This window comes from Thermobia domestica, chromosome 8 (assembly GCF_964235325.1).
Source record: "Thermobia domestica chromosome 8, izTheDome1.hap1.1, whole genome shotgun sequence".
In the NCBI taxonomy this organism is placed as follows: domain Eukaryota; kingdom Metazoa; phylum Arthropoda; class Insecta; order Zygentoma; family Lepismatidae; genus Thermobia; species Thermobia domestica.
In genome coordinates, this window is record NC_137461.1 from 189,567,399 (window position 1) to 189,591,513 (window position 24,115).

Here is a 24,115-nt window from a genome sequence, read left to right on the forward strand (position 1 = left end):
ACTGAAAATAAACTGAATGATTTTTGCTATCAGAATATAAGATCAGGGAAAATTAGAAATAAGTAAGGCAAGAATGAACAACTAATCTAGAAGACAATGAATGGTGCAAATTTATGTTAAGTTAAGGCTAGATAAGAAAATTAGCATTGGTGAAACATTGAGATTTGGCGAACCTTTCAATAGGGGAAACTCTAATTAGGAAGGAAATCCCATTCTCGCCGAGTTGAAAATCGGCGATTACCAAAACGTCGACGAGAATATTTTGTTTAGGTAGTCACATAAGTCTTCAGTGGCAAGTTTTGAAGAGACACAGGAGATGACTCGTTTGCCACGTGAAAGCAGTGAACGTTTTTTTTTTTTTTTTTTTTGGTAGATGATATCTTTCCTTTTTAGCCAAGAACCTAGAGAATACGGAATTAAAATTTAAATTTAGAGAAGTTACCGATTTTTTAGTATCCTAGTGGATAATTGTAGGATAATGTTAATGAGTTTGAATACGAGAATATTTATTAATATCTAGTAAGATCTAGAATAGAGTAAGTAATAGCTAGAATAGAAGTCTATTTTTAGTTGATTGCTGACGTTGTAAGTAAGTAAATCTAGCGTTAATTTTCACGAATTTGTACATGGAGCGAAGGAAGTGAAGAAATATAGAAGGATTTGGAAGGAATATGATTAGACAGAAGAAGGAAAATAGAAATAAAATAGATTAATTTAGATAAGTGTTGATAGCAAATCAATAGACAAATAGAATGAGACTAGACAAATAGTAGATTAATAGATACCTGATGTAGACGTAAAGTAAATAAAGTATAACTATAAATATAGAAAAGAATGAAGATAATAATAGATAATAATAGATATAAGAGAAGAAATATAGTAATATAGAAGAAATAAGTGATATATATATATATATATATATATATATATATATATATATATATATATATAGAAGATATAGCATGCTACGACGAATATACGAAGAATATATATAAGTGAATATAAGAGAATATAAGTGAAGATATATATATAGTAAAGAAAAAAAGAGATTTAGATTTGGGGATAAAAAACAGACGAGTAGGTTCTGAAAGGTAAATCCCTGAACAAGTAAGAACATTTCGAGATGGATAGAAAATATCGTAGTCTAATGACTAAATATAGTGATCCATTTCACAAGCTAGGCCATGTGGGCACTTTTTAATAATAATAGTAATAAGTTTAATAATAATAATATTATAGTAATGATAATAATGAGAATAATATAATATAATATAAATAATACAATAATGTTAATAACGCGCGAATGTTTAATTTATAGAATTTAGATACAGGATTATGTCTTTAGCCAAAGTGATTTTGCTTCTGGTTGGCCACCATTGCGAAGAACTTAGGTAAAATACTGATTATGACGATGTTTAGAATGATTAGACGTTAAGTTTAGTCGAATATTGATTAAGTAAATATGATTATAATTTTGTCACGAAGTGATTATATGAAAAAAGAGAGAAAAAGAAAATATAAGTATGAAGAAGAATCAGATTTTTTAAAAATTTTAAATCAACAAGTCAGACTTTTTATTGTTTTGTATATATTTTAGTAGGTAGTAAACAATGATAACTGGAAACAATTCACGGTTAGGATGGACGGCTAGTCGAGCAGCCGTTTAACAACCAAAGCTCTGTCGAATCTTGGGTAAATACAAGATTCCATCGATTATTACCCTGAATCTTAAAAGGTTTTGGTTTCAGTTATCTAGCGATAGATAAATAAATAAGTTGATTTTCGTTCTATAATAGGATAATAAGTTAAATACTTGTAAATACATAAACACATTTAAATATAAATACATTATAGTCATTGTACTCACCCTTGTAGTTGTAGGTTATTGTTGTTTTCCACATTGTTTATTTTAAAAATGTCACTGTCACTATTCACTAGTTATTACACATAATGCCAGATTGAGCATAGCTTACTGAAGCAATAGCGTTGTTTATGAATTTAAGGTAACACAAGTAACACCAAAAATAACGTGTTAAATCTTGAGCACCAAGAAACGAAAACGGGACACGTCACCGATCTCAAATCAAACATTTTTGTGATTACGCCCGATAAACTTGCGAAAAGTGAACACACGAGAAACGGCGACAAGGAATCTTTTTATCCCTGTGACATTATCGTTATTTAAACGCAAAAACTACCAAAAATTCACTAAAATTTTCGTTGTGTGGGATCATCGTGTTCACTTTGAAGCAAGACAACGCCCGAATGGAAGAGCTAAGCGGATGTTTGAATTAACCTTGATTCAAAAAACGCTGAATTCGCGCTTCTCAATCAAAGTCATCCACATCGTTGCAAACTGGCTAAAGGAGAATTTTTATTCTCAGGAAATGAAAATTTGGTGTATATTTTTTTAATGAAGAAATTTATGAAGTAGTGATACTCATTTGTGTAGTCCATAGCATAATTTTGTTATTAGTGTGGAAATTTTGTTTTTAAACAAAAAAGTGAATAAAAGTGTGATAAAAGAGGTGAATAAAACTTTGGGTGTACAGTCAACTAGTGCTCGAGTTGGCAAGTTTGTACACAGTGTCAATGGAAAATTTTACTTGTCTCTTGGTAACAAAAAGCTTAATTGCATATTACGAAAACAATTTTATCTCCAATTAACACAGAATAGTTCACTCGTGATATTTCTTGTTTCACTCACTAGATGGTGTGAGGATAAACATTTAACTTTGTATTTTATGTATTATGTATTACCAGAATCAAATGATTGGGATTTGGAAATGGATTTATCAAATTATGAATATTTATTTATGTTATTATATATATATGTATGATTTTGTTTCAAACTATATTTTTATACTTTTTGTTTATATCTACAGGGTGTTTTATGTAACAACGATCTCCTATGAGATCTAATTTGTTAGCGAGGCTAACAAGGTTTCAAAGAGGGGCATGTGGCAGAGCCCATATTTTATGATAATTTTATGTATATTTTGGAATATTAACTTTATTAAAGATTTTATTTTTGTTTTGGTGAAGGATTAAAAACAAGGAAATAATTAATGTTAATCTAAGTAATCTCACGAATGCAATTCTCACTAAATTTACATGATTGTATTGTCAGCTTTTAAAATCATCGTAGCACATTGTTCTCTGTCTGAGAATTCAGGAACTGAATTCTGCAAATGTGTAAGCGAAAGCAATTGACAGAATTTACGATGTTGCATTTGTAAAATTTTTGTGAACAAGAAAACACATTCACGGGTATGTAGAAATTGTCTAGAATCATGAGACAAGAGCATTCCAGGTATTGCCAGTTGTTGTTTGCAATGAGGAAGCGACCTCGTTTTCCTCAAGAAATAAGGACACACGTGTCTGACATCAGTTGCCACAGTCAAATTCCTTGGTACAGGAGTTCAACATAAACGGAGGGACCAGAGGTCTCGGGACTCAGAAGTTAGACCGAGAATCGACACGCAGAGGTTAGACTCAGAAGTTGGAGAGAAGTGAGACAGGAGTCTCAATTCTATTACGTTTACCGAACTAACGTTGGAGTTAGCCATTGAGTACATTGGATGCAGAGCTCGATCAGATCGTCGTCGTCAATGACTGCAGCGGAGTGTCTTAACCATTGAGACACAAACCACGACAAAGATATCATCTCAGGCGATATCTTCCATCCAGAGACCTGACACGGAGAGGACCACCAAGGACTACCAGCTGAAGTTGAATCCAGAGGTATGTGTAACCTTAATGACAGTAATCAACAGCTCAATGCTTGGTTTGCGTTGCTCGAACTGGCGATCATTCTAAATACCCGAAACTAAACATCACATTTTACACTTCGACATTAATTATGAGAAATACAGACATTTATCATTAATTCTACATCTGAGATGTCATTTTCTGGTAAATCCTTATAAAGGCATGTACGAATCGTTAACCTCTCGCTTAGAAGTAGTAAATGTTCCCACTCATTTTAGATGGTGAGTGGAAGGTGACCTTTTTCAGTTCAACATTTTCATCCCCGTTTTAAGACACGAACTGCAGAGGTTGTCAATATATATATATACACCGTAACTGCGGGCTACTTGGACCCTTAAGGGGCTACTTGGACCCAATACCAAAAACTCGTTTAAAGTCCCATATGCAATGCAATAATGAGTGAGTTCAGAGTTAGATGCGTTAGATGGGATTATAATACAGGCGTACACACATTGAAACTAGTTCTGTGGTAGGGTACGATTTATCACCATCGGTAAGAAAGGTCGTTGACGAAAATAGTATATTTATTGACCGCCAAACTTTTATGTGTGGACACTATTTGCAAGGAAGTGGAACCAATGCTAAGTAAACACATAAGTAGTTACATATAGGTTAATGAAACTGACATGATAAAGTTTCTCATATACAATAAGATGTTTGCGTAATTGCATTATTTATGAAGTGTGTACATGTGGCCTGGAAAACATGGATATTTTGTCCCATCACATCTTTTGTTATCTTTATCCCACCCCATCCTTTGTTATCCTTAACAATGAAAAATAAAGGTCTGTTGTCACGTGTCACACAAGTAAGGACTTTTCATTATTTCCTTAAGGATACCGGTACAAAATGGTACATCAATATAAAAGATTGCCTGCAGGTCGAAAATATGCTGATTTTTCATAACAGCTTGAAGAATGTTTACTAGCAATTCAGTCGGGGAAAATGTCACAAGAAACAGAAGCTCACTTCAAGATAAGTCGTTCCACCATAGAAAGATTAAAGAACAGGTCAAGGCAGAATCCGGGCCATCTGAAAGTGTTCACTGAAGAAAAAGAATTAGCCTTCGCTAGTCATCTAGATAAAGTTTGTGATTTCGGATTCCTCGCTAATTAACTTGATTTCAGATCTATTGATAAGTCCTATTTAGCCATGCATGGGAGAAATGTCATTGCTTTCTAAGACAATCTTCCCAGTCGAGATTGGGTGAAGTTATTTTAGAAATTGAACCTCCAGTCAACGACTAGATTCGCTGCTAATATAGATAGGGCTCGTGCAGCCGTAGAAGAAAACGTAATCAGGTACTACAGTCATTATATTTGATAGTACCTCTTAACATGTTCTCTTTGTGGTTTGCAGTATATAAAAATTATTGTTCTTGAACACCTACGTCCTACTTAGTCTCAGAGCAGATTTCAATGGTTTTCTATAGAAAAATATGGCGGTGGGTTCAAGTAGCCCGAACGCGAGTCTTACTAGGACCCTTCTTTTTTTTTACAACAATCGCCTGTGATTTGTTCTCAATATATGTAACTAAAACTGTCCTCGATATGTACAATAAAGCCTGTAGTTCCACTTAATATGGGTTATGACAAATACTTTCGAGTTTTCGTGGATGAAAACAGGCCGAAAGTACGAATTTATTGCAAAATTGGGTCCAAGTAGCCCGCATCTACGGTATATATATATATATATATATATATAACTAAACTAACTAACTAACTCTATGGCCTATGGAACCCGGAGGTTCAACGCCGCGTTCACAAAAGCTCTCCACTCACTTCTATCTTTAGCTAACTGCATCCAGTTTCTACTTTGTATTCCTATCTCTGCGAGATCCATCTTAATATTGTCCTCCCATCTGCGCCTAGGTCTTCCTAATGATCGTTTTCCGATTGGTCTTCAAGTCAAAACTTTGAAAACGTTTCTACTTTCTTCCATTCTAGCTACATGACCTGCCCACCTAAGCTTCCTAACTTGACGACCCTAACAATATTCGGTAAACCGTATAAATTATGTAGTTCCTCGTTATGAAGTTTCCGCCATTCCCCATTCCCGTTCCTCTTGGGTCCGAATATTCGTCTCAGGATCTTGTTCTCAAACACTTTCAGTCTATGTTCTTCCCTCAGCGTAAGCGACCATGTTTCGCATCTATATAGAACAACAGGTATGATTATCGATTTATATATTTTAAGCTTCAAATTCGTCGACAAAATTCGCGGCGACAAGAGATTTTGAACCGAATAGTAACACGAATTCCCAGCTTTTAGTCGACATTTAATATCTTCGTGGATATGATTTTCCTCTGTTAATATCGATCCTAGATATTTGAAACTATCCACTTTATCAAAAGTATTATTTAATATTTTAACGCATCTATAATTTGCTGTATTACGGTCCCGGCGCACTTCCATGTATTTAGTTTTCTCTGTATTTACTTCTAAACCCATGTCCCTGCAAGCATTTAATAAGATCTCTGCATTTCTTTCTATTGTTCTTCTATCATCGCCTATTAAATTTACATCATCAGCATACTCCATAACCTGGTGAATGCCGTTCAACTCTAGGCCCTGGTTGCTATCTTTGATTTTCCTTATAGCGTATTCCAGAACGAAGTTAAATAATGGCGACAACGCATCTCCTTGTTTCAGGCCATTTTCGACGTGAAAGGTCGTGGGAAAAATTTTTTCTTCCCGGACTTTACTTTGGGATTCATTTAAATATATCTTAATCTAATTAGCTTCCTCGGTATTCCAAGTTCTGTAAGAACGTTGTATAATGTTTCTCTCCTAATCGAGTCGTACGCCTTTCTAGAAACAATAAATAGTTGATGTACCGGGCTACTGTATTCCCACTTTTTTTTTCGAGTATTTGACGAATGATAAATATTTGGTCAATAGTTGATCGATTTCGTCTAAATCCGCACTGATAATCTCCAATAATTTCATCTGCGTATGGGGTCAATCTTGCTAATAGAATATTTGAAAAGATTTTATAAGATGTTGACAAAAGAGAAATGCCTCGATAATTATTACAGTCAGTTTTGTCGCCTTTCTTGTGAATTGGAACAATGATTGATTCTTTCCACTCTTGTGGCAATTCTTCCTTGTTCCAGATAAGGAGGATGAGCTTGTGTGTCTTGTTCCACAATTTTTCGCCTCAAGCTTAAATTAACTCAGCCGGAATTTCATCTACACCCGGAGATTTGTGTTTCTTTAATTTGTTTATAGCGGTTTCTACTTTTATACGGTTGGGTTCTAGAATATACGGTTCTGCGACGTCTATCTCCTTTTCTACACGCACACTAGTTTTTGGTTGCTTGTTAAGCAAATCGTCAAAGAAATCTTTCCATCTATTTAAGATGTTATCCGTGTCAGTGAGAACTGTACCGTCAGATTTCTTTAATATATAAACACGAGGTTGATAGCCCTTCCTAAATTCGCTGATCCCCTTATACATGTCCCAGATGTTTTTATTTTTACTATTATCTTCAAGTTCCTTAATTTAGCTTTCAAAAAATCGCGTTTCTTTGTTCTAAAAGTTTTGAAAGTTTCCCGCCTGATATCTGCGAAATTTTGTGTAGTTGTTTCATTCGGATTTTGTAGCCAGCGTAATTTGGCTGTTTTCTCTTCTCTGCTAGTTTAATGCATTCCTGGTCGAATCATGTTTTTTTCCTACGTATTTCCGCATGTCCCAATTTTTCTTTAGCTGAAATTTTAACGATATCTCTAATTTCTATCCAGGTATCCTCAACACTAATGCACTCCGAATTTTCTAAAGCCGAGAATCTATTCGAAACTTCGATCTGGTATTCCTCTCTTACCTGGCTCTCTTCTAATTTCTTTAAATTGAATCTCTCCGTTTTCGGACAATGAATATTACCTTTATTCAACGATAACCTCTCTCTCGTATTATCGCTGCTACCAGGTAGTTGTCAGCGTCACAATCAGCCCCTCTAAACGACCGGACATTAATTATGCTAGATTGCCTTCTTCTATTACTAAAACGTGATCAATTTGATTATGTGTTTTTTCGTCTGATGATGTCCAAGTGTATCTATGAACGTCGCGATGTGGGAATTTTGTACTCTTCACAATTAGATTTTTGGATGTTGCAAAGTTCACGAGTCTAACACCGTTGTCATTACTTTCCTTATGCAGACTTTCGTTCCCTATAATCGGTTTGAAAGTATCATCTCGTCCTATCTTCGCATTGAAATCTTTTAATAGAATTTTCATATGGTATCGCGGGAGTTGGTCAAATATCCGTTATACTTCTTCGTAAAAACTGTCTTTTATATTGTCATCCTTATCTTCAGTTGGGGCATGTACATTTAAAACAATAATATCACACCACCGTCCCTTAAGAGTAATAAAAGAAAGTCTGTCAGTAACAAATTCAACCCGTTTAATTGCTGGTAATATTTGTTTGTGGACGAAAAACCCTGTTCCTAACTGGTGATTATTATTTCCTACCCCGTAAAAGAACGTAAAATTTCCGGAATTCACAGCTCCATTTCTTTCCCACCTAACTTCCTGAACTTCTACTAGGTCCATCCTGTATTTCTCTAACTCACTCGTTCAATCTTTTCAAACATGATAATGATCTTTCACAAGTAGCACTAGAAAGTCACAGAGATGATACCTAGCTTGTAGGTTTCTAGGAATGAATTATTGTTGACGCAAAGATCAACGAAATTCATCAAGGAATCAAATTTGATTTTTTTCTCGACTTCATACAACTTAATTGTGTTAGAAAGGATTTTGATTTCACCTTTGAATATTTCCAGATCACTTCCTTAATGGTGCGCCATAGGCTTGACGATGTTGTAATTTAGAAAGTTTTCACCTTTTGGATGTAGAGCGGTGATTGATCTAATGATTTTGCTACATGATCCAAAGCGGGTTTCCATTTCAGTGATTGCCTTATCAATAGGAGGCAGAAGAATGTCTCTTAGTAGGCAGTAGAATGTCTCTTTAGAAAATTCGTTTTCTGTCTCCAGTGAAGGTAGAGATTCATCCAAAATGAATTTGCGATATTTCGATGGCAAATATCTAGTTCGTTTCCACGAGGACCCTCTATAACCTATCTGTTTCCGGCTCTGGAATTTCAAGACCGTTTCTCTGCATATCCCCAAACATTCTTGATAAATTTGTTCGAATGTTGTTCGTTGAGAGTCATATTCTCCAGACCTCATCTTCGGCAGCGTTTGAACTGGTGAATCTACAAGAATCAAACCTTCCGACATGTTTGCATCAACTTGAGATAAGTTGAAGCTCAGTTATGGCATGGCAGCAGTTATCTCAAATTTTATCGGTATCAGGACATTTGCGGTACACCCAGAAAACCAATTTTTCTGGGACATTTGCGGTACTGTTCAAACCTTTCCCTTAGACAGTGGGACATTTGCGGTACACATCGTGGAACGTGCGAAAAAAGCATCTATTTCACACCACTTTGGTCTAAATTAGAATGAATATAATAATAAAGGAGGTGGGTATGGAGATGAAACAGCCTAATATTATGCGATTCCTTTACATTGGCTGCTTTTGGTAGGTTATGGATATATAAGAGGAGATCACGCGGGTCACCTAATGGAAACTTATCACAGTAATCGAAACCTCTGAGAAGAAACCATGCGCTTTTCATCAGGGTTTTAAGTACAGACAGTATCGGAATGTCAAGAACGGGAGCATAACTTGGAGGAAAGAAATATTGTTCCGTTGATCTTCGGCCTCTTACCAGCACTAGATGGTAAGACATCAGGAATTTTTCAGTTTGGTGAAGGCTAATATTAATGATTGGAATCCGAAATTAATCAAATTGGATTTCGAGCAAGCAACAATAACATCTCGAAGAACTGTTCCGGCAGAAAACGCACATTAGTGGATGTAATTTTTATTTCAATCAGTGGAGGAAGGTTAAGGAACTGTGACTTATAATTGACTATAAATCAGTTTCAGAGGTGAGGCTCTGCCTCAGAATGTGTTCTGCCCTAGCATTATATGTTAGTGTTATGTATTTGTCTCTAATGTACAGTCACGAAAGAAAGTATTCTTCAGTTGATAAAATTTCTTTTCCTTATAACTAAACAATAAATTAATCTATTAGAGTTAGGGATGCGCACGAGTCGAGACATGTCTCGAATCTCGACTCGACTCGACTCGAATTCGAGTCGAGACACACTTTGTAAAATTCGAGACGAGCCGAGTCAAGCGTATATCTCGACTCGAATTTTCGAGTCGAGACTCGAGTCGAGTCGAGACAGCTGCTAAAAATCTCGACTCGACTCGAATGTCTCGAAAATTTTTCTATAATTTTTAATATTATTTTGAAGAGAGTACTCGCTCAGAAACACTCGGCACGAGAATTTCGGAAACTGCGGGACTTGTCAGGTGTTCTAGGAGTGCTGTGGTGATTGTCTTCAACAAGTGGCGAAACCAAGGGGAAAAGATGTCCAAATGTCGAGGGGTTGGGCGCCCCCCCACCTCATTACAGATGTCGAACGTCGTAGGCTGGGCAGACTGGTAAAACAGAACAGGCAGCGAACTGCGTCGGAACTAAGATCAGAGTTTAATGCTGGGCAAAGTACAAGTGTGTCTGAACTAGTGTCAAATTTCCGGAAATTTTGAACCTGTTTTTTTAAAAAAACGTTTTTTCGACTTTCCGGAAAAATTGAAAAAAATAAATATGTTTATATTAGATTAATTTTACTAGTAATGATATCTCTTTTTTTTCAAACAGGCGAAAAATGTAAGTTCAAAAATTTCAATATTGCAAACATTAAAAAATAGCACTCGAAAATAAAACTATTTCAATTATTATCTAATATATATTAAAATACTAGATTTACGCATATATGTTTCTCCTCACAGAAAAGTTTATGTTTGTCTCCAATCCTTTCAACAATGAGATCTCGAACCCACAAGTGCTAGAAACGTTTTCATTTGTCGATTCCAAATTTTGTGTAAATTGTGCAGTTCTAATTGAATATTTTTATATAAAAAAAACATAGCCATTAGTTCTTTATTACATTTATAGGGGTACACTAGAAGTACTGTGGGGGCGCGGTGGCTCAGTGGTAGGGCGTTCACCTCCGGTGCTTGGGGCCCTGGTTCGATCCCAAATCACGCCGTTTGGACTTTGTGGTGGACAAATACCATGCTCGTGGATTTTATCGGGTTCTTCCGTTTCTTCCCACTTTCTTCATTCCACCATTTCATTCATTTCTCATCATCACCGTCTCCTTTAGCTTAACCGGCATAACCCTGGAACGTAAAATTAAAGATTTCATTTCACTAGAAGTACTGAAATTTTTGAAAAAGTAAAGCATCATACCCTGCGAGTTATATATTCCAACATCACATAGTTGTATACAGGGGTTGTATATCTGTCAGGCGTTTGTTTCATGGCCAAGTGATAATGAAAACGAAGGATAACCATTTCTCCAGTCTGATTAATCTTCATTGTTTGGAGAGGGTTTTTTTTCAATAAACACCGTTTATCACTGACATAATTAATTGTGTGTGTACTTTATTTACTTATTAAATAATGCACGCAAATGCATGCATACACGATATGGGCATTCAGTATATGGATACTTGAAAATTTGAATTCAATTATCTATACAAGCCGGCTACGAGCTTGCCACGGATGCAGTCCAAACTACTCTTTGGATTGAGCTTCTTACCGGATGTGTAGCCTACCGAAGGACCACACAGATGTTATCGAAACTATTGTGCTATTTTTTTTTTTTTTTTGTATGCTTTGGCAGAAACTTCTGTAGATATCGAAGCCCGCCAGTGAAGCCATATCTAGCATCTTGGTGCTAGATCTAGCATAATTCACTCCCATTTAGCATCTAGCATCTTGACTTTAGCATCTTGGCACGAAAATTTAGATTGCTCACTGACCGTTGGGAATTATCACTTAGTTGAAGCGATGGTTGGAACAATAAAACCAGTTAGTATTTCCGCTGTTCTATTGTTGAATTCACAGAAATGTTCAAAAATAAGCAAAACGTGACTCTGTACAAGATGTTTCCTTACCCATAGTTTTATCATTGTCAACTGAACCCTGATTGTCTGGGATGTTTCTGTCCCTTCTGACTTTACAACTTGAGAGGGGGGGGGTATGACCGCTAAAAGAAATGCTTCAGTGCTGCGTCGGAAGCGGGATGTTTTGTATATATTTCTTAAAATGTTATCCATTCATAAAGTATAAATTCACCCTAGTAGTTTGTTACCATCTAGTCCTCACTCATGAATATTGATGAGTGAGGACTTTTCTGACATTTTAGCACTTCCTAATACACGGACGGTTGACAGTTTGAAGAATTGATACACCTTTTTTCCGCATACTAATGACACATAATGTATGCAAGTGCGGCCTGAGGTTGTAAATGAACGAGAGAACATGATACATAATAAATGGTTTCCGGTGAAAAGAAATGTTAATTGGACAAGCAGAATACAGAAAAAACCTTTCGGAAATAAAATATTCAGATCACACACGTAGAACAATTTAATTCATTAATATGCAGCACATGTAACGCGACAGCTGCTGTTGGAGAATATTTTGGAATTGTGATCGTTGGAATGCGATATCACGTGATGGACGAAGCATATTAAATAGCCAGTGCTTTTTAATGAAAAGAAGTTATAGATTGGTTTTAAAGCATGGATTTACCGAAACCTTTGAATTTTAGTACAAGAGGTGAAAGTGATCTCGCAGAATCATCATCTTTGCCGGGAACAGAGGTTTTATCCCAACCGGTGGTGAGCCCGCAACTTCCGCCACTGGAAACAGAAGTTACCCCGGCCAACTTGGATGTATTACCGGGAACAGAATTTTTATCCCAACCGGTGGTGAGCCCGCAACCTCCGCCACTGGAAACAGAAGTTACCCCGTCCAACTTGGATGTATTACCGGGAACAGAATTTTCATCCCAACCGGTGGTGAGGCCGCAACCTCCGCCACGGGAAACAGAAGTTACCCCGTCCAACTTGGATGTATTACCGGGAACAGAATTTTTATCCCAACCGGTGGTGAGCCAGCAACCTTCGCCACTGGAAACAGAAGTTTTCCCGTTACTTGATGTGAATCATGAAATAGAAGAATATCCCCCTACACCTTCACCAACAGTGAGTAATTCCCCAGTGGAGAATTGGGAGTTGGAAGAATTTTTGAATTTGCCATGTGAGTGTACTGTGGAACGTACGTCATTGGATTGTATAAAAGACTGTATAATATACTGGAAACCAGACGATATATGTATTTGTTTTGCTTGCTGGTTCGGAGACGGCAGTCAATGGACACATGATTGTTTGGTGTTGGATACGGAATCTCTTGAACGGAAAGCTATACATGCTGTAACAAAATTTGAAGTTCGCGAAGAATTATTATCGATTTACAGAAAAAAGCATGGACAACCTTTTGCGATGATATGGAATTTTATTGAACGTTTCCGAGATATTGTGTGGGACTTTGAATATAGACCCATTCTATTAAAAATTTTACTAGAGAAAGATTATGGGAAATACGTGGACATATGGTGAATTGTGTATTGTTTGATTTCCTTTTATTAGTAATCATGTATTGTGATAGTGAGAATAGTGGACAAAACATTAGTGAAAGTTGTGTGTTAGAAACGATAACTGTATACTTACGCTCAAATGGAATAAGTGGTATGCAGCATAATCCTGGAACTTTTCTTGAAAAGCACTTTAGAATGATAAGACTTTAGTAGAACTCTTTGAAATTGTTCATGAACGGCATCGTGAAATTTCAATCACAAACTTTATGTTAAAAACTGGTGAATGTTTAAAAAATACTGAATTTATTGGACAACTTATTCCAGTTGTCATGGAACGTTCGTATGAAATTTCAGTTTGCCATGAAATGTATATTGTAGACATACAGGGATTTAAGATTTCCCCGAATGAATTTGTGATACGTGAATTTTGTCTTACTGCGTGTGATGACACATTAAATTTTCATTGTTTAGTAAAAGTACCATGTGAATTTAACGATTTACCAATAGGTTGCCAAAAACAAATCGATTGGCTTACAAACCACTTGCATGGCTTGTCATGGTCTAGTAAGACTGGCTATCTCGTATCACATATTCGGAATATTATGTATGATTTTTGTGCATCAGATGCAACTTTCCTTTGTAAAGGTGGGGAAAAATCCATTTGGATAAAGAAAATCTTTGCGTTAGCAAACGTTTGGATCTGGAAAGAAAAGGTTGTCCACCATTAGCAGAATTACAAGGTACCGTTTGTAATGAAATTTGTTCATTTCATAAGCAAGTAGAATCAAAATCGGCATGTGCATATCGAAATGCACAACAATTGAATTATTGGTGGAAAAATGAGCGATCCACAACCCTTACTAAGGGCATAGCAAGTTTAATGCTTTCATTGTAATCTTAAAACTATTGTAAGAAAGAGATATTTTATGGAGAAATAAAAATATAAAAGTTTAAAAAATTGGTATTTATTTATTTCTAAAAATCTACAAACATCTACTTTTTTTCTTTTTCATTATGTTTTCTACATGTTTTTTGACAAGCTTATCATTATTTTTTAATTGTTTATGATTAAACATTGCAATACATTTGTGAAATGAAACACCACGTATCATATAATACAGAAAATATAATACAAAATATCCACACATGATAGAATGATTATCTTGAACTTGTACAGTATTTACAAAATAGAGTTTACAATTCCTTTGTAGGAACTGTTGAATTAGTTTAGGCACACCCTGTGCCAGAGAATCAAAATAGTACCCATGTTTATTGTTATTGATATAGATCGCTACCCAATGGCTACCAGGTAAATCACACTTGTCCAAATTAATAATCAGTCCTACAGGGTGTTGAACAAGTATAGGTAAACGATCAATGGGATAAATTCCAGTCACATTTGCACCGGTAATACAGTCCTTTAGTAACACTTGTAATAATTGATCACTATACATGTTTATTAGTCTATTTCATCCTTACTTTCCTCCTCTTGTTTTATTTTTGATGGAACATACGTTGCACTATTTGGATTTACGTATAAAACATAACCATAGACTTTTAAGTATTCGGCATATAATAAAGCTTCACGCACACAACACTTAAATTGTCCAAATCTATGTTTTAAATAAGCACAAGAGTAAACATGAAATCCCAAGGAAGACGTTTTTGGGCACTGTAAATCTTCTAAATTCACAACAGTCCGTTCCAATAGTTGCTGCAGATAGTCCTGACGTGTTTTATCATAAGTATACAAGGTACAGGTATTAGCACAATATTGTTTCAATATAGTAGGTAACAATGAGTAATCTACATCGCCATTGTACCAGTCAATACCATAATCATGTTGTACTAGATGTTTATTCGAAAGTATGAGCGGCACACGTAATTCATGTAATGAATATGGTGGTTTAAAAATCCAGCTTTGTACAAAGGGGATATCAGGATTTACAATTGCAAGTTCCTTAATAATAATATGATCATCATTATCGTTGAACGCGGAGAAGTGAACAATAACCCTCATGGCACTCAAATGACGAAATTTTACATTGTATGATCAGTATATACATTCCTGTCTTTATCGATTTGAATGAGAGAGTCAAATTGAACGTACACAATACATGTAATGGAATTTTGTAGAGGTTGAGAAAATGATAATTTTAAATTGACAGGGGAATCACGTATGACATCCCACGTAGAATCATCTAATGTTCCTGTTGGAGATAGAATGAACGGGTACAAAGTGTATCCATGTCGAAATTCTTCACGGGAAATTGTATGTGAATGATCTTGATAATATATACCGGTACCGGAAAACAGAGTGGAATATGTTTGAACATATAATCCATTTTCAAAATTAGGAGTGAGGGGTGTCGGTGGAAATGATTTTGAACCAACTTGTAATTCCAGCTTGTTAACGTTAAAATGTTGAAATTCAAAAGGATTTACATGTGGTTGACCATTAAATGCAGCGTTTAATACAAAACCTATAACAACACCTTTTGGTACTTTACCCAAAAATAAATTATCGATATTATATGAACTTACTTCTGCGGGAATGCTATAGGTATGAGTTTCAACACGAGTAAGAGGTATGCTGGCCGGAATGTGTTCCATGCCAGCATTGATTTGCATAGCTAAGTCGGCAGCAATATCTAGACGCCGCACGTGAAGTGTTACGTCTTCAAGTTTGACTTTATATGCTGTATTTTCAGCAGACATTAAATAAAACGTATCTTTTGTACGATGTAATTTTACACGTAAGCTTACTTTATTAGGAAGCATACATCCCACACCGGCAATATCAGCATGGATACGGCCATACATATCGAATGATGCACTATTTCTAACATACTGGGCACGATTTGTAAATCCAGTATTTGCATTACCTAACGCATTAAATTGGTTTGCAGTATCTTTATACCATAATCCCCCAGTTAAATGGGTTCGAGCGGCATCACTACCATAATTTAATAATGTTTCGATATAAGCACGGTACGGATATGAACCAGAGGATGAACTAATTAATTTATCGTTTAATAAAACATCAACTTGACTAAATAAGGAATGAAGAAAATTATTTACAGGTGCAACAATATCCGCCGCAACTAAATTTGTATGATCGTTTTTTGTAATTTTACATTTTACATAGAGATACAAGTATGCAGTGTGAATAAAATCACCAGTTTCACCAGGTACAACAAATTCAATTGGTCCTTCTGACGATAAAGTAGAAACCGGACGATATTCAACAGTGGAAGATGACTTAATAGCAGTTTGAGTCATTGTAATAGTAAACAAATCAAGTTCACTTGTACAACATTCAGGACTACTTCCACTGAGTAAAGCCATGATTAACTAAATATATCACCGGAATATTTTCGATTACGTTTGACCGGAGGACCGAATTGTACAATAGCAGGAGCCTTACGTTTTCGTGGACGTCTCTTACCGGTTAACAACTGACTAAGTTTATTTGCAGCTTTAGTTTTTAATATTTCTCCAGCTTCTTCTACGCGAGCACGAACGGATTCTTTAAATGGACGGTCTTCTAGTACATCACCTGCAACTTGTATTCCTGTTTGTAACGCTTGCCGGCCTACAGCTTTGGCACCTTGTTTTAATAAAGGCAATGCAAAACGAAATAAACCTTTAAAGAAACTACCAATCCCATGACCCCGTTGATAAACTGGACCTGAAAAGAAGGGAAGGCCACGTCCCCGCTGATAATACGTATGTTGCTTTTTCATTTTCCAGGAGAACGTTTAAAATGAAGTGTCACTGTCAATGTCCCGTAACGAAATGGTAAATTTCGTCCTGCGTGGTCCTTTAGTAGTATTTCAACACTGTTAAAGCAAAATTTAGAGAGTGGTATATAGTGAATATCTTGATATCGTAACGTTTGAACTTTTCCATAAGTCATATTGCCAACAGTTGCAATACGTAATAAGGGAGCTTGCGTATCTCCCACCAATTGATATTCAATAAGATCAGTATACACAAAAATTTGAAAAGGATATCCAATATCTAAGTATGGTTGTTTAAATCCCTGTTTTTGAATAATGAGGTCATTTTTTCATGAAAACTTAGTTGTATAGCCAAAGTAGGTGAAAGTGTTATAAATTCAACGTTTAGTTCAGAAGTAACATGAATAATATTGGAAGCGTTAAATCGTATAAATTCTGAAACTTTATTTAATTCTTCCAGTATGTGTTCAATGTTTGCATAATATCCAGAAATAATTTTACTTTTCATAATTTCATGACCTTCTAATTTGTACCAAACGATATTTTCGTCTTCGGTGACATTATGACACGTTAAAGGAATATGTATTTCACTTAATCCGACACACCAATCCGTATCTGTTAAACATACAGTATTTTTCAAATTATTGATGAAATGGGTTGGACTATTTTTAGGATAAACGTCTGTACTTGCATTTGAAACCAGTGTAATGTAGAAGCTGTCTTCTATGCTTTCAGAAATCATTTTCGTTTAAAGTGAAGTGTCAAGTTCGAAGTTCCAAAACGAAATGGTAAGTTTATACCGAGTTCATCTTTTAAGTTTACTTCTATCGTATCAAAATATTTCTTTTCAACCTTTACGTACTGCGGGTTATGAAATAAAATATTTTTGATTCGTCCATACCGCTCGTAAAATATACTAATTTTACGAAGTAAAGGTCCAATTTTTTCTTGTTGTTTTACAATATCCACACATACGTTAACTTCTGTTGGAATATTATAATCAAGGTTACAGGGATATTTTCCCTGAGGATCCAGAAATTGTTCCTTATGTTGTATCTTTTGTATCTTTTATATACACCACTGAATTATAAAAATTTGAATTTTCATTCATAAAACCTAGTATATGTTGTAAGCCTTTTGTTATGTCTAGAATACACCGATCACGTGACCGGAAGGAATGTTGAATATACACTTGATTCTTAAAATAATTATATTTTATTATACGTACTTTCTCGGGAATTAGATTTAAGATGGCTTTAATGGATGCATAATATCCCTCCGTTACTTTAACAGGATATCGAATATATTCACCATCAATAAATGTATCGATTGTAATTTGTTCACCCGGACCAACATTATAAAAACTCCACGGTATATTAATTTGTGTTAAGCCCACAACCCACTCTCCGTTCGTTAAATCTATGGCCCTTGCAAGTTTTACTCGAAATGAGGATGTTGTATTATCAAAAAGTATACTACTTGCGTTGGAAGGTGACGTCACGTAAAAACCGTGTTTCAATGACGAATTCATTATGCAGACTGAATACTAGATACTCGAATCCACGAATTCATACTTTCTGGGTAGCCTAACCATTTTACGAAAACCCACCCCTTCTTGCGTTGAAGAACTTTTTCAATTAAATAGGTTTTGTTTGAGCTTAGAAATATTTTTTGTAATTCTTCAGCATAAAATATTCCTTTAATTTCATCACCATTCCAGTCTTTTAATTTATAAGTTACAGGATTTGATTTTATACACTTATCAACGAGAAATATTTCTCGAAACCAATTCGGCAAATAACCTTTTTCAAGTTTATGTTAATGCGAACATAATCTCCTGTTTGAAATTTACAGGTTAATTTCTTCTTATGTACTACCATGAGCAAAATAAATGACGCGTCTCTTTATTTTGAAGTTTTTTGAAAATATCTCCGTTTTCTTTATATGTTCGAAATTTCGGAAGGTTTCCCCAGCAGGACAGGTTAATAACAAACCCGTTTTTAATATTTGTGTTAGACATTAGCTTAAAATAAAGAAATTAGAAGCAAAAAACATTAAATCGACAGAAATCTCGAGAATTACCAACTCTGCTAAAGTGGGAAATTTTCAAGAACACGAGGGAATTCTGTATTTCAACACGAAGCAGCGACATCTATGTCATTGAGAGAAATGTGGATTAAATCTACAAACTAAACTTTTAACGAATATTTGTAGTATGTCTTATTATATGCATTATCTGCAAAGAATCAAATTGTAACGTATGTGTAAAACTCATGACGATACCAAAAAAAGAAAAAATGCCGTTGTCGCACTTGCACTAGCGTCCCTAATTTTGTTTGCAAACAGTTTCGTAATTATTTCCCCTGTGCTCACTGCTCACCATATGCTCGCTGGCGCATAACGAATGTTTCCCAGTAAATGTTAATTCTAATTTGGAGAATTTTATAAAGTTTCACAATATTTCTCACTAGATAGTCTTCTATCTACGTGTTTGGATATTTTGATAACAGATGTCCCTATTAAATGTTTAATTTTCCCTAGATGTTTAATTACGGAAAAGTTTTACAATGTATTTGTATTGAATTGAAATTGTTTTGAATTTACTACATAAGGTAAGTAGACCCAAGTAGGAGAACTCAAGTAATTGATATTCTACGTAAAAGCAACCTATTGTAGAATGATGATGCTTCTTACCTTCAGCACATAATCTTTACGTTAGAGAGTCAGACAGAGAAAAATCCTGTTTTTCCTCCTCTATGACCACCCATCTTAAACCTCTACATATCGTTGTTCGTCTCACAAAATTTCGGTGCTCCAAAAACATTCAAATAATAATAATAATAATAATAATAATAATAATAATAATAATAATAATAATAATAATAATAATAATAATAATAATAATAATAATAATAATAATAATAATAATAATTAGAGACCGGATGTTTAGGCAATAAAAACGTGGAAAATAGGCAGGCAAATAGGCACTAAAAATTTTAAAAATAGGCACTAAAATGTAACTCGAAATAATGAAGATAATACTCAATATAATTAAAAAATAGATTCAAGTCATAGATAATGTTCAAAGAATATAGAAACATACTTCTTTGTTAATATCTTCTTTTATTGTATATGTAAAAACGAAGCTTATTATGCATTCCATATATACTGGGAGAACCTGAAAAATGTGCACATACGTCAAGAGGTGATTCATGACATCAAAAGAAGACAAAAAGTCCTTCCTGTTGCATGTTGTCGAATTCCACGTCGTGTAGGAGTGACAAGGGGGCGAACTTGGAATCCAAAATCAAATCCTGACAATTGGACACATACTTCGGGAGGTGATTCGTGACATTGAAGAGGACTTTTTGTCTTTTTTTCATGTCACGAATCACCTCTCGAAGTATGTGCACATCTTTCGGTTTCGTTCCAATTGTCAGGATTCGATTTTAGATTCCAAGTTGGCACTCTGTCACTTGTACATGACACGGAATTAGACAAAATACACGAGGACTGTTTGTCTTCTTTTGATATCACTAATCACTTCCCGAAGTATGTGCACATCTTTGAAGTTCACTCTGTACATATATTGCAACGTACCACGTGCTTGTATTTACAAACACCTAATATACACATATATGTGTATATTATTTATGTTGTATAAATTACATTTTTCCCAATGAAGGCTTAATTTGAAGAAAATGCACAGAATAGGCAACATTAGGCACTAAAGCAATTATTTAGGCAGTAAAGGTCGAAATAGGCAAAATAGGCAAAATAAAATTGGCTTAAATCGAAACTATAACCCCCCATATAAACTTTAAAACGTTATTTGTGATCATATCTTTAATATTAAAGAATAGGCATTTTGCCTAACATCCGGTCTCTAATAATAATAATAATAATAATAATAATAATAATAATAATAATAATAATAATAATAATAATAATAATAATAATAATAATAATCCTGAATATGCCATCCTCTCATAATGTAAGGATATCTTAGTTTCCTAGTTTAAATCTTAAGTATCTTAGTTTAAAATGCTTTCTTTAGTACTTATTTGAGCAACCATGTAGGAGGGGGTATGACTTTTTATTTTGCCCCTCTCATTTCAGTACCCTTCCAACAGAAAGTAATTTTTGATAAGCAGGACAGACAAAATGAATAAGAAATATATTTACAGCATTCTCTCCCCTTTCATGATTGGAATATCACGTAATATTTTTTATTCTACGAAAGATGGCCCTGTGCGGATAGGGGTAGGTAACTAAAAGAATACCTAATATATAGCGCCCCTTGATTGTAATATTACCGCTTCTTTATTTGTACGAAGGAGCCCCTACACAATCAAGGGTGACAAAAAGAATAGGAAGAGTGTCTATTGATTCCAGTGGTGGATCCAGCACGAACTCCTGGGGGAGGGGAGGGGAAGTGAAACATTCTTTTGATGATGTGAAGCTGTCACAAATTACCACTTAACTAAACTAAACAATAGTGGGGGGAACCGGAACCCAGTCAGTTTAAATTGATGTAAAAGTTTAATTTTTGGCTTCATATTAAAGTTTTGGTTTCAAATGAGAGTTTCAGTCCAAGTGGTCAATGATCAAATCTCGTGGGGCTCTTCAGTGTAGGCTAATACGGCCCCCTTATGAGAAAAGGCAAAATTGTTAACATGTTTATAACTTTCGAATCTTTCGTCTATTTTAAAGAAATATTTTGCTTCGTATTAAAGTGTTGGTTCCAAATGACAAATTCAGTCCGAGTGGACAATGATCAAATCTCCGGGGGAAGGGCTCTTCAGTATAGGGGGCTACGGCTCCCTTATGGGAAAAGGCAAAAATATGAAAATGCTTATAACTTCCGAATTTTCCGTCTATTTTAAAGAAATTATTGGCTTCATATTAAAGTCTTGGCTTCAAATGACAATTTCAGTCCGTGTGGACAATGATCAAATCTCGGAGGGCTCTTCGGTGTAGGGGTTTCGGCTTCTTTATGGGACAAGATTCACGTAGTTGATATTGCAAAATTGTTTTATATATATAAGTGGAAACTTGCACCATTTGGTTAATTTTACCTCTTATGTTTTGCAGATTCATATTCCAAGCAATAGTTACTCCGCAGAGCTAAAAGAAGGCACTTACTAGTTTCATTAAAATGAAATGTCTTTTATGAGAGGAGAAGACGAACGAACAGGCACCCAAACGTTGGTTGAGTCGTACGGTTGAAACTCGTTAAGCTCACTTCAATTATTATTATTATTATTATTATTATTATTATTATTATTATTATTATTATTATTATTATTATTATTATTATTATTATTATTATTATTATTATTATTAAAGCTTTTTGCTCCTAATTTAGTTATTTTACTTTATTATTTAACGAATATATTGAAAATTGTCAGAGACACGTATGCAGTAATTTATTTCGGGAGGGGTCCGACTTCAATATTAGGATAAATTATAATAAAATTTTAAAAGATAATCCCCAAAATTAGGCTAAATTTACAGAAAAGTTGGGGTTTCAGAGGGGGTCCGGACCCCCTGGACCCACCCCTGAATGCGTCCTTGTTTGTCAGTAACATTTCCTCATTTTGAAACCCTCAAAAACTTCGGATAGACTATACAAAGGAAAACGAGTTATTTTCGATAAAATATCACTTCAAGGAGACGCGACAGTTTTATTGCACATGGTGGTATCCAACGTTCACAAGGGCAAGAATTCCTTCCCTTTTATTCTTTTGCTATTGTGCTGTATCGAAAGGTCAGGTTTGTAACATATTACTCCTACGAACAAGCATGACTGGCAGATGGGAATACTGAACACAACTCCAGAGAAATGCATGCTGAACTTACGTCTTTACGCTTTGGTGATTTGCCCTCAAAGTCAATCGAGTGGTAATTCAGTTCCGTCTCTGTTCTTAAGCCATGTTCGTATTACTTCGAACAGTTTTGATAATGAAAAGCATGCCTCTTAATATAACAGACTTCTTTCGCGTAAGAAATAGAAACTCAGTTGGTCAGAGCAACTAGTCTGTAAGAATTAGGTTGTTAGTTAGTTAGGAGCCCAGTACGAGTAAGGGTATTTATTACTATTGTTTTTATCTTTTTTATGTGAGGAAAAATCAAATTGTGACATCCCGATATCAAATGTATTTGATTAGGTAGCTTTGTCTTAGCTAAACTTTAAACATCAGTAACTGTCGAAATTATTTCACTAACCGATCACTTACTGAACATTTCAAACACGTCAAACCAGTGGCATAACATGAAGGTTAACCTCTCCTCCGCAGTCCTTAGTTATGCGTCCGTACTTTCAAGGGCGGACTAAGGGCCGGGCGACTGCCCGGGGCGCCAGAGAAAGAGGGGCACCAGGGCACCAAAACGAGCCTCAAAAAGTACATTTTATAATGTGCTTTCTACTGACGTTTTTGGTTTATATTCTTGTAAAGTAGTGGCAATTATATGATCTTTTTCCATTTCACTATGGAAGAAGAGAGTTTCATAGTACTAAGTGGGCTGTATCGAAAAATTGAGAGATGGCATGTAGAATAAAGAGTGCCGGGAATTAAGTATTGTTTGTTTGTTTGCTTGAGTTTAGCGTTCCACGGTTATGCCTTAATGGGCAAGGGAGATGTGGATACTAATTATAGTGGAATCCGAACCACTTTTATCGTTCAACAGTAATCCACCGGGAATTGGTTGAGTTGATTTTAGTTTAGCGTCCCTTTCAGCAGCGAGGCTATATGAGACGTGGACCTACTGATTAACGTGGAATCCGAACCACATGAGCTCCCGCCGGGAATCGAACCCGGGTCTCCTACGCCAAAGGCGCGTACGCTAACCGCTTAGCCACGGAGGAGCTCACCACCGGGAATTGGACCCGGTACCACAGAAGGCAGGCGTGCTAGCCACTAGACCAGGGGGGGTGGAGTTGGTATTGTTTATAGCGGGCCATATTCTTTGTGAAGTTTTCCTAGGTAAGGATTTCTTTTTGAAAATGGGTTTAAAACAGGGGCGTCATTTAGGGAGGGCAGGGAGGGGCATTTGCCCCCCCCTG